Here is a 10,412-nt window from a genome sequence, read left to right as displayed (position 1 = left end):
TGTCTTGGAGCCAGCAGGCATTGGCCCTGTTGGACGTAGGGGAAGCTTCTAGCAGCTTCTCACAGAAGCCACGCCTGTAGTCCCCCCTCTACCAAAACTTTGCCATGCAAACCCAATACAGGTTTAAATTCTCTGCATCCAGTGTTTACAGAATGAGAAATAAGACCTTAATTTACAGTAAAAGATCTATGTAGTACAGTCTGGGATAAAGGAGCTCTTGTTCCTGCCAGCTGTCTGCTTCTTTTACGCTCACTACCCTGGGTCATCTTCACCCCAGGAGATGCCAGCAGGGAGCTGACAGCTTCTTGATATTTGGGCATTGTTCGCATTTAACAAGCTGGCGAGGAAACAGGGATCAACTGATTGAGCAGTAAAAAAAACCCCTGTGGTGCCATCATGCACAACACAAAGATTCTGGTCTATAGGTACAGACAGTTTGCAGGGAATTTTTTCCCCCCATTTTTCAGAGGCTGTATCGTATGTTCAGCTCAGTTTTTTCCTTCATTGCCAGTAATTTTTAGATTAACTGCTAGAGTTTCTAGAAATTATGGAAATCACCTTTGTCTTCCCACTGAAAAGGAAGATTTTCAACAAAGATGTCACTGATTTCACATTCCCAGACCTAACGGAAAATCCTGAGGGTTATTTGAACCACTGAGAAATAAGTGGAACAAAGTCAGTCACCAATAACGAAGATTCAAGAAGATGAATTTCAGGCAAAGGTAATGTTTTCTGTTGGTTTCCTATTCTGGGATGTGGCAACTTGTGAGATGCATAAAAGATGCAGGAAATAATTGTTGTTCTTCACTTGACCATGTTCAGCCTTAGCTGACATTGTTGAAGTCATAGATAGTTGGAGGTATCCTGAGAGGAGTGAACAGCACCTTTAGAGGGTTTAGAAACTATAACCTACAAGTTAGGGAGCAATGGAGCCATAATGTAGAAGGATGGACTCTTTGGATGGGGCAAGTAATGTTTTTTACAAAAGGAATTGGTATAGACGATGGCTAGTAGTTCTCCACATCCACTGGTAACAGGACAAGAAGTAACCAGCTTAGTTTGTAGTAATGGAGAACTAAGCTGATGGACAGAAAAAAATCTTGGTCTAGCATGCTTGATCCTGAGCTGGATGATTATTTGTCCCTTCCAGCCCTACGCTGTTATGTTCCTTGTCCAAGCCATCTTCAGGCAAAATTCCACCTACCCAAGGGCTGATCTGCTGAGTGATACCAAGAGATACCATTTCTGAGAGACATTCTTGGCTTATTCTGTCACAGAATTTATGAAATACATGGGCCGAAAAAAGTAACTGAGCATGGATCCTCAAATGAATGTTGCAAAATTGAGTAAAGATCCAACTACTCGTGTTACTTGAGACGCTGGCTCAGGATGTGTTCCAAAAAGTCACTTATGTAGACGTTCCTAATATTTGTGGTTTATTGCATTTGTTTGAGGTATATTTAGTTTGGGGCTTATTTAATCTAGTTTCTAAGTGAGACAAGCCTGAGGAAACTATGATGTCTATGTATTTATGATTGTTGTCCTTCCTTCCCCTTTAGAATCTTTTGGCCAGTTCAAGACAGAGTTGCTGAAATACTGATTCTTACAAGTTTCCTGTAAAGAGGCCTCATAGAGGACAGGGACCCTGCTAGTGCCCCCACTGAAGGCAGCATCGCCATCTGAGTGTTTACTAAACAGAATAGTCCTTTACCTACATTACAGTTCATGATCATCTTACCCTTTTTTTTTTTTTAATTATTGATATTACTGTTATACAATGAATGACAGGTATTATGTGTTGGGAATTCTTTAGGTGATTTTGCAAGGAATTAATGAAATGCATGGGGAATTGCTCCTCCTGGTTTTAGAACAAACAGAAGACTAGCCTTGAAATCCTGCAGATGCTTGAGTGATGCCATGCGGATCTGGTCGGTAAAATTCAGTTACGTATATATAACTTGGTGCAGCATTTTAAGGAAGTCAGTCGCTTGGTGTAATGAAGAAGCAGTGACTGATTCACTCTTCACAATGCATCTCGCATTAGATTCCTGTCCCATTTACGGCGTTTCCTGTAGGGGCAAAATGAGACCACACGTACCTATTGTTTGTAGCCTAGAATTGCTCACTGTGAGGCGTTGCTGAATTAGGTCATACGGAGTGGCGTTAAAAAATTGTCATAAATAGGAGAATAAGAGCAGATGTTGGATATGCAATGACACTTCTTTTTGATGTTTGTTATGCTGAGTCAGGCTGAAATGAAAGTGATCAAGGGAAAGCATCAGAAATTAGAGATGACACAGAACTTGACAAAAGCAAGGTTTGGAAAATAAGTCTGAACTGCAAATAATAAAGCTGATACTCCTTCTGGCCTTGCAGGAAAGAAGACAGCTTCATATTTGTGGTACGTTAATATCTGTTCTGAGATAGTATTCTTTTTGAGCTTGTTCACACAGAAGTACTCGTCCGCTGGTTCCCCAAAAACTTCTTTGAAATTTGCCTCTGAAAATGACGTTAGTTAAGATTTCTTCCTTGTTACTGATTTCTAAGACAGAACTAATTATCTTTCAAGTAGGAAATAATTTGTTTCTTGTTATACTCTTTTTCTAACAATAAACTCTGCCCTAGCTGGATTCATTGTGTCTTATCAGAGGTGCTCCATTCCTGAGCTCCCCTTTGTTCTCCGTGTCTTTATTTTTTAAGTAAGGTTCTTTCCAACCTACGACTGGCTTCTCTCAGATGAGTTCTTTGAACTCTTTCCAGCTCATGTTATTGCACACTGCACACACCTTCCCATAGTGACAAAATTTAACAAACAAGAAGAGAAAGAGTAATGAAGAGGTAAATACATTCAAATCATGAGCAGTTAAGCCCAGAGAGAGAAGAGCTGGGTCCAACTAGAAATAATCAAATTTGAAGAGAGTCTCCAGCACCTCAATGTGACGGTGGTAGGTACTTTTATGTGCTTTGTGTGTATATGAAGCTGATGTAGTAGCTTTCATATTCCGAAGTTACAAGGAAATGCTGTGAGCTCAACTCTGGTATGACCGGATAACACATTTAGGGGCTTTAAATATAAATTTAAGATTTTAGTGTTAGATGTTAATTTTGTTTTGAAATCTTACCCTAAGTTGTATAGAAAAATAAGGAGAAACTTTGGGACTTTGTTGCTTACCTAGAGTCAGTGGTATAAGGAATTTGTTTTGAAACAGTGGTGTGGTTTTTCAGCTTATGGGGTTTGTTTTGTTTCGGGTTTTGTTTGGTTTTGAGGCAAAGAAAATCTTAGTACATGATTCTAAGTAGGAGAAATGTCTCCCCAGAGATCACTGCACCAACACATTTAATCTCTAGGATTACATTGCTTTGTAGATTGTCTTAGTGCATTGAGGTTGACAAATTACTTTAAGGCTTTATCCTATGAAGACATATGAAAATATTGGTGAAGGGAAAGTGTCAGCCAGTTGAACATTTCCAATCCTTACTTTTTCACAATGCACCCTGCCAGTAGCCTGCTAATACCAGGCTTCCAGTTAAAGCTCTGTATGATGGTACAGAGATACTTCAGCAAATAGCACAAGGGAGCCTTGAATATACAATGGAAAATAAATGCAGAAGTACAGAACTACAGACATGAGCAAAAACTCAGACTTGACGCCCTGTCCCCAATCCCACATGTAGGAAGTAAGAAATGCAAATTCAGAAATGTTCTGTTACTAGCCAAGTACAGTAATTGTAGCCAGAAAATGTACACAGAGAAGAAAATGAAAGAAAAACCTTTTTTTCAGGAATGTAAGCAGTGACTCAGAAAAGATGATTTTGTTCATATCTGGCATTAACATAGTGCAAATAAGCAAAAATCAATTCAGTACTAGTCTCAGAAAAAAGGCTCCCTGTACAAACAGGAAACAAAGCACCAAACACACAATTTGGCAGAGGTTGAATGTGTGAAGACGTGCTCAGCCCTGTGCAAGAGAGGACAGCAAACTTGCCAAGCCAAATTTAAACTAGACAGTGGCCTAACGATCACTCCGCCAGGGAAAGCCAAACTGCAATACCAAGGAAAAGTATAAAGGTTAAAATATCAGGAAATACGGAGATTACTGAGAAATATGTTTTGATTGATGGATGCATTTATTTACAGTTAAACTTACTAAACGAGTGACAAATGATGCCCTCAGAAGATCTACAAACGAAACAAGTGCTACTGGAACAGCATGCATGTGATTTTGGCTTTTCTGTAGCAAAGCTGGAAAGAAAAATAATGTTTTGGAAAGAAAACAAGTAACATCTTCTGGATAAGTTATGCATGGGGAAAAAATGCAAAAAGAGACAATGAAAATACACAACTTCCAAATGTACAACGGAGCAAAGTGGGAAGGATGAGTGGCTTAACTGTGGGAAATTGCACTGAAGTTGAATGTGGCCATTTTAACTATGGCTACATGGAGCTGACCTACTTTTTGCTGCCCAGCCTAGAAGGCCAAACACCCTGCATGAATTTACCCACTACTTTATCACTGCAGGTCTTTTTCCTGATAACTATACAGGCATTCTTATTGTAGGCAGTTTCTCGGTGTGCTGGGAACCGGGTGAACTCCTGAACTGCCAAGCAGTGGCTGGTATCAATGAAGTGATAAGGCACAGCCTGCTACCTCATTCCGCCACATCACAACCAACATACTAATGATAATTAGCACTTACAATTTTAATTACACTATCTGTGTCCTTCAGTGTGGTATTAAGTTTACTGTACCAGGACTGGTATGAGAAACAGTCAGAGGAGCCAGATAAAGGTTGAAATCTTCCTGTACTAGTAAGCAAAAGACTACACGAAATCATAACCAAAAAGCCTTTGTCAGGATTGTTTGCTCGGCATAAAAGAGGCAGTTTTACTGGGAATTGAGGAGATCTCTCTGGGGCTGGGAGGTTCCCACGTTGGCAGTTCCTCACGACGGCTGGAGGACTGCTGGTGACACGAGGCGCTAAACTATTCAGCGTTCGGAGGGGTACAGCAGCATCCAGCCCTCACCTAGCCTGTCCTTGGGCACAAAGGTACAGGCTTTGAGCAGGTAAATCCTTGTCATGTAAGGGAGAAGAGGACCGGCACCGGGACCGCAGACGTGGTCAGTTACCCACTAGCAGCAGAAGGGCTGAGGAGGAGGTGTAATACACGCAGCATGCCCTCAGCTGGGGGCTGCTCAGAAAGGAAAGAGATACAAACCGGGTAGGTGACCACGGTGACCAGCTCAGAGCATTGCCTCCCCAGCAGAACAAATTACAGAGCCGCCTCCTCTTTTCCTCCTGAACGGTGGAGCTCTTTTGACTATCCTGGTGTTTTTTCCTTTTCTTTTTTTCCAAACCTTTTTATATGCCAAGTATGAAACCCAGAAGACGACAATTTTCACAGCAGTGAAGAGATGATGAGTCATGAAACAAAAACAAGGTAGTGGTGGCAAATACGAGTGTTGGCGCAGGGGTGTATGTATGTGTAGAAAGAGAGAGGGTTTGAAGGGCCCATGAATGGTATTAACTGTGTAAGCAGAGTACAGTGTTTGAACTTGGGCTTCATAATTCAGATTGTGATTGGAGAAATAGTAAAGAAGAGTTTCCCAATAGAGAACTTTAATAAATATAAGCTTAATCGCATGACTCTGTAGGGGTTAACAAAAGCCTGATCTGACTAGCAGCAGAGGGATTCCAGGAACGCTTAAAAACTTGCTATATGCAGCACTGTTTGATGTCAAGAAAAGAGCTAAACCCTTGTTCTCCAGTGCCCCTTCTAATAAATGTACAGCAGTAACCTTGAGCTCATGGCCAGTCTTCAAGAGGGCATAGTAGCACCTTCAGGGAATGCTTGATTTCACATCTCCTGTAGGAGTAGGAACGCCACCTAAGATTTAGCCCATTATTGGCTTTCTCTTTATATACGCAGGTGTCAAACACAAAAGACACTAGTCTGTACACTGAATGCATCCTGATAAAGCAATCTGGATAGCGGAGTGGAGGTAGTGTAACGTGTATCTCCTTTTCTTCAGGAAGCCTCTAATTGCCTGTCCTCTTAAACGTGGAAGGTTCAGAGCTCCCAAGTGCTCCATGATCTAGACAGGACCAACTGCTGTTATGAATGGGGGCCTTCAATAAAAAAGCACTTTTCTGCCTCTGTCGGTACCTGAGGCTTGAGACAGTACCAGCGTGAGTCTTCAAGATATTTATGATGTTGTAGGTGAAAGTGGTAAGTTGCAACAAAAGGTGGAAGGAGAGAAGTGCGAGATGGCAAGTACAGAAGCAGGAAAACTTTTAGCAATTGAAAAAAAGGAAAACTAAGCCTGAACAATGGGGAAATAAGAAGCTAAAGGAGATGACTCAGTGCACAGCAGACTACATAGATAGGCAGCACTGGAATATACTGGCAGAGCTGAGTGAGGATGGTGGTGTAGATCAGTCAGGGTTGAAATGTACTTGCAAAGGGGGAATAAGAATTTTATGTGCTCCTGATCTGTACTACACCTTCCCCACGCAGGCCATCCCTTCCTCTGTCTCCCAGGAGGAGAACACACCTATGAACACACCTCTGTTTACATTATCTTTACAACCAGAAAAGGAAAATGTAATTTTGCTCTGTTGAGGACTGCCCATGAATTTAAACAACAGACTTCAAAACACTGACACATCAAAACAAGTATTTTAATGGGTTTCAGAGTCTGGATGAGTATCATGAATCTCGGTGTCATTGGTACGAAGCGGTATCATGGCTCTTCCAGCTTTGTCTCTGACAGGGGTTCCTGTTAAATGGACGCAGACATTTATGTTAGCCATTCCTTTTCAGGGAACTTAGAGGCATTTCAGGAACTTGTCTTGGATATCAGAGTGTACGTTCATCTCTGTGCGTGTGTGTTCCCTGGGCCTCCTATCGGACGAAGCAGCCCGGCCTCTCGGCGGATCTCATACACTAAGCAGCCTGAGGTCATGTCAGTGTTTAAATAAGATGCCTTTATTCAGCCTGTTCCTGTTTTAATTCTGGTAATATATCCTCTCTTTCAAGTGGGAAATGTCACCGGCGCTCTAAAATTAGAGCCAACTGTCTAAGGGTGCTCAGCGGATAAGGCATGCCTGTTTTCACTCATCCCTTTGCATCGCTACGTGCCTCCAAAGAGATGCTCTTCTGCCTGGTTTGTCCCGACAGCAATGCCCCCAGGCGGTGGTGGCAGCACGCTCCGCATTGCCAGGGCATGGCGTGTTTCTGATGTCCCGGCTACCTGCGGCCAAGGGACATTGCAGTCTTGAAAACCTTTTTGTGGTCATGGCCCCATTGCCCTGACAGATGCACTAGGTTACGTGATGTCCACCAAAGCCTGACGGTTTCTGGAGGACACGAGACCCGCCCTGTTCCCGAGCGAGCCTGTCCTGCAAGTGGCAGAACAACTGCTTGCTCTGCAGCAAAAGGGGACTTACGGGCAGACCAGACTAGGGAATGGATACTTCTGAAGGCCTGAGCATTAAAGATAGTGTCACTAACACTTGGGATGAGAAGACTGTTAAAGTCAGAAAAGTCTTGACATTTCCAGAGACGAGAGAGGGAGGCAGCCGGGCCAGTCCCCCCACAAAGTGACTGCACTCCCTCACAAACAACCTCTCCCCACCTAATGAGAGAGCAGGAGGACAACGAGGGGACACCTGCATCCCATCTTCATTCCATGGGTTGTGCCTCCTCTCCCCATGCTTTGGGGAAGGGATATGTGAAGGGATGCAGCTCTGGATTTCGTGTGTTATGAACGGAGCTTGAGAGGTAACAGATGCTCACGAGGGCCAGAGGCAGCCGTGAGGAGGGAAAGGACCTGCCAGGGGGGTGTAGCTCTTCCCTAGCACGTGGCCCACAATGTTTACCCCACATCCAGCAATGCTAATAAGGAAGAAGCTACTGCTCCCTCAGCATCTCGCATCACCCCCGTCCTTCAACAGTCCATCATTTCCTTTATCCCAAACACAGGACTCAAGTCAGCTCTGCCTGTCCTCCTCCCAGCTGCATTATACGTGTAGACAATGAGGTCCACTCCTTCATGGGAGGAGCGCGAGCAAGCGTGCAGAAGGGGCACATTTCATGTGGAAATGACTTTTGAGGGGAAGGCACACACAGACAGCACCTTCTGAGACCATGCTGGGAGAAAACTGCCACAGCAAAAGCCCGAGAGATGTGGCCTTACTTCTTCGTCAGCTGAGGGGTGTGTGTGTGTGACTGACTATAGACAAAAGCAGGCACTGACTTTGAGAGGGTGCTGCAGGCTGGAGCCATCCGGCTTCACTATTCAGAAATGCCACCATCAAGATGTGACCCGGCGCACAGCAGCACTGAAGCTTACGGAGATACATACCAGACACCCTCAAACCAGTAGCCACTTTTAAAACTTTTCTTTTGGGCCATAAACCGAAATAATAGTTATAAACTGAAAATAATAATAATAATGTTGTCTTTCCTCATCAAAGTTTCACTAGGCTGTATCATGACTAAAGCATGGACAGACCTTCCGTGCAAGACGATATTAAAAAAGTCTGTTTACTTAATATGTTGCTACATTAACTCTATTGCTTCTGTGGCACTCTTAGATATGGCGGGTTTTTTTCTCCTCTGAACAGGTAATGTGGAGTTTGTTTCCCTTTAGAACTGTTTTTCTCTTCTAACTCCCACTACCCAAAGCGTCATTCCGTATCCTTGAGTCTCTTTAGTCATCCTCCTGTAAGCCAGTCTTTGCGGGGGCAGTTCCTTTAGGGAACCTCTAAAGCCCATAGTTTCCGTTGCAGGAAAGCTTCCTCTGCCCCTCGTGGGAAAAGCCCTTGGCCTGGGCAGCAAACGCATCATTGAATCTGCTGGTGCTGACCGGAGACCTCTTCTTGCAGTTGGTGGTGACATCCACAGAGATGGTTGGGTATTTCATCTAAGGAAGAACAGCCTCTATGGCATGAAGGGCAACCCGGCTTCTACGAGAACATCTGGCATCTTGAACCTCATCAGGTAAACGTCATTAAAAAATGTGGAGTCCTCATAAATTCTTCTCCCCTTCAGCTGAAAACTTTTCCCTAGTAGTGTTTTTCAACAATAAGGAGCCCAAGAGCATGAGGTAGTGTCATCCCTGAGGGCCAGCTGCTTTGGTGGTACAAACCAAGAGAACTCTTTTCAGCAGAACTGAAGGAATAGCCCTCCAACAGTAAGGACTGATTGCCCCAGGCAGGTGACCTGAGGCTCAAAGTAAGTTTATGCCCTATGCAGTTTTGGACAGCCGGTAGTCTGTATAGCTGAGTTTGCTGAGACAATATCCAACACCCTCATGTGCTGCCTCTTGCTGCTAGTGAAAAGTGGAGCTCAAGCAGCTAACATGCAAAATGCAAGTGAAGGGGCAGGATCAGGGAATTCATTTTGTTTCCCTAAGCAGTAATAAAAATGCCCTCATGATCCCAGTGCACTTGCCATAACAGAGTAAGACCACGATTAGCACTTATTTTATTAAAATATGAAATACTATTTAATAAATATGCTGATTAACTTAGGCAACAGTAATCAGTAATTGCACAGATAAATAACAAACTCGACTAGTCAGCAGGGGGAAACAATCAAAAGGAAACAATACATTAATTCTGCTTCCCACTTTAAGGTTGGATTTGGGCACCCCTCCCTGCAGAATTCTTCTTCCAACATTGCAGATACATTTGGCTGTCAAAGGGGTCTGTATTTCTTTATTTTGTACTGGGGTCAGAAACCTCATCTATTATTTGGGGGGCAGGGGGCTGTGAGAAAGGGAAGAATAGAATTAAACTGTGTTCTGAAAATATATAATGCCTGTTTTGATCAGGTTTGTAATTCAGGAAGGCTTTGAAAGAACAAGATTAAATGTAGGTTTTCAAACCGAAATTACTCTGATAAATCCAAGTCATAGAGCAGACACTTTGAGCACTCAAAGGCATTTCCCCGGGCTCGGGGACCCCGGGAATCCCATAAAGCATCTGCAGAGGTTCCTCACACCTCCCCCTTGGTCCCCACGTAAGAAGGGGGCCCACCAGGTATCTGTCAGGGATGGAGCTTTCTCTAACAGGGCGTCTTGTTCAGCCAGGCCCCACGCGGTGCTTTAAAGCCTTACTTCTTCTTTGCACTTCCCATTTTGAGGACCTGCGTCCACAGAGCCCTCCAATAGAGCACACCCGCCTTCCAGCATCCTCCTTCCGCAAACTTATATTCTTAAGGTTAAACATTAGCCAGCAACAGCTCACATAGATAGGATTTGGCGTTATTACTTGAGTAAATGTATAATTACTGAAGGGACTTTCCGAGGGAGGAGGTGTAAGCTGCACAGCTCCTCCGGGGCCCCTCCGACGTCGCGGGGGAGTCGGGCAGGGAGCAGCTGTGCGAGCGGTGTGCTCACCTCGCC

Source organism: Fulmarus glacialis, unplaced genomic scaffold (assembly GCF_000690835.1).
Source record: "Fulmarus glacialis isolate BGI_N327 unplaced genomic scaffold, ASM69083v1 scaffold17183, whole genome shotgun sequence".
NCBI classification, from domain to species: Eukaryota; Metazoa; Chordata; class Aves; order Procellariiformes; family Procellariidae; genus Fulmarus; species Fulmarus glacialis.
This window is presented reverse-complemented; position numbering follows the sequence as displayed.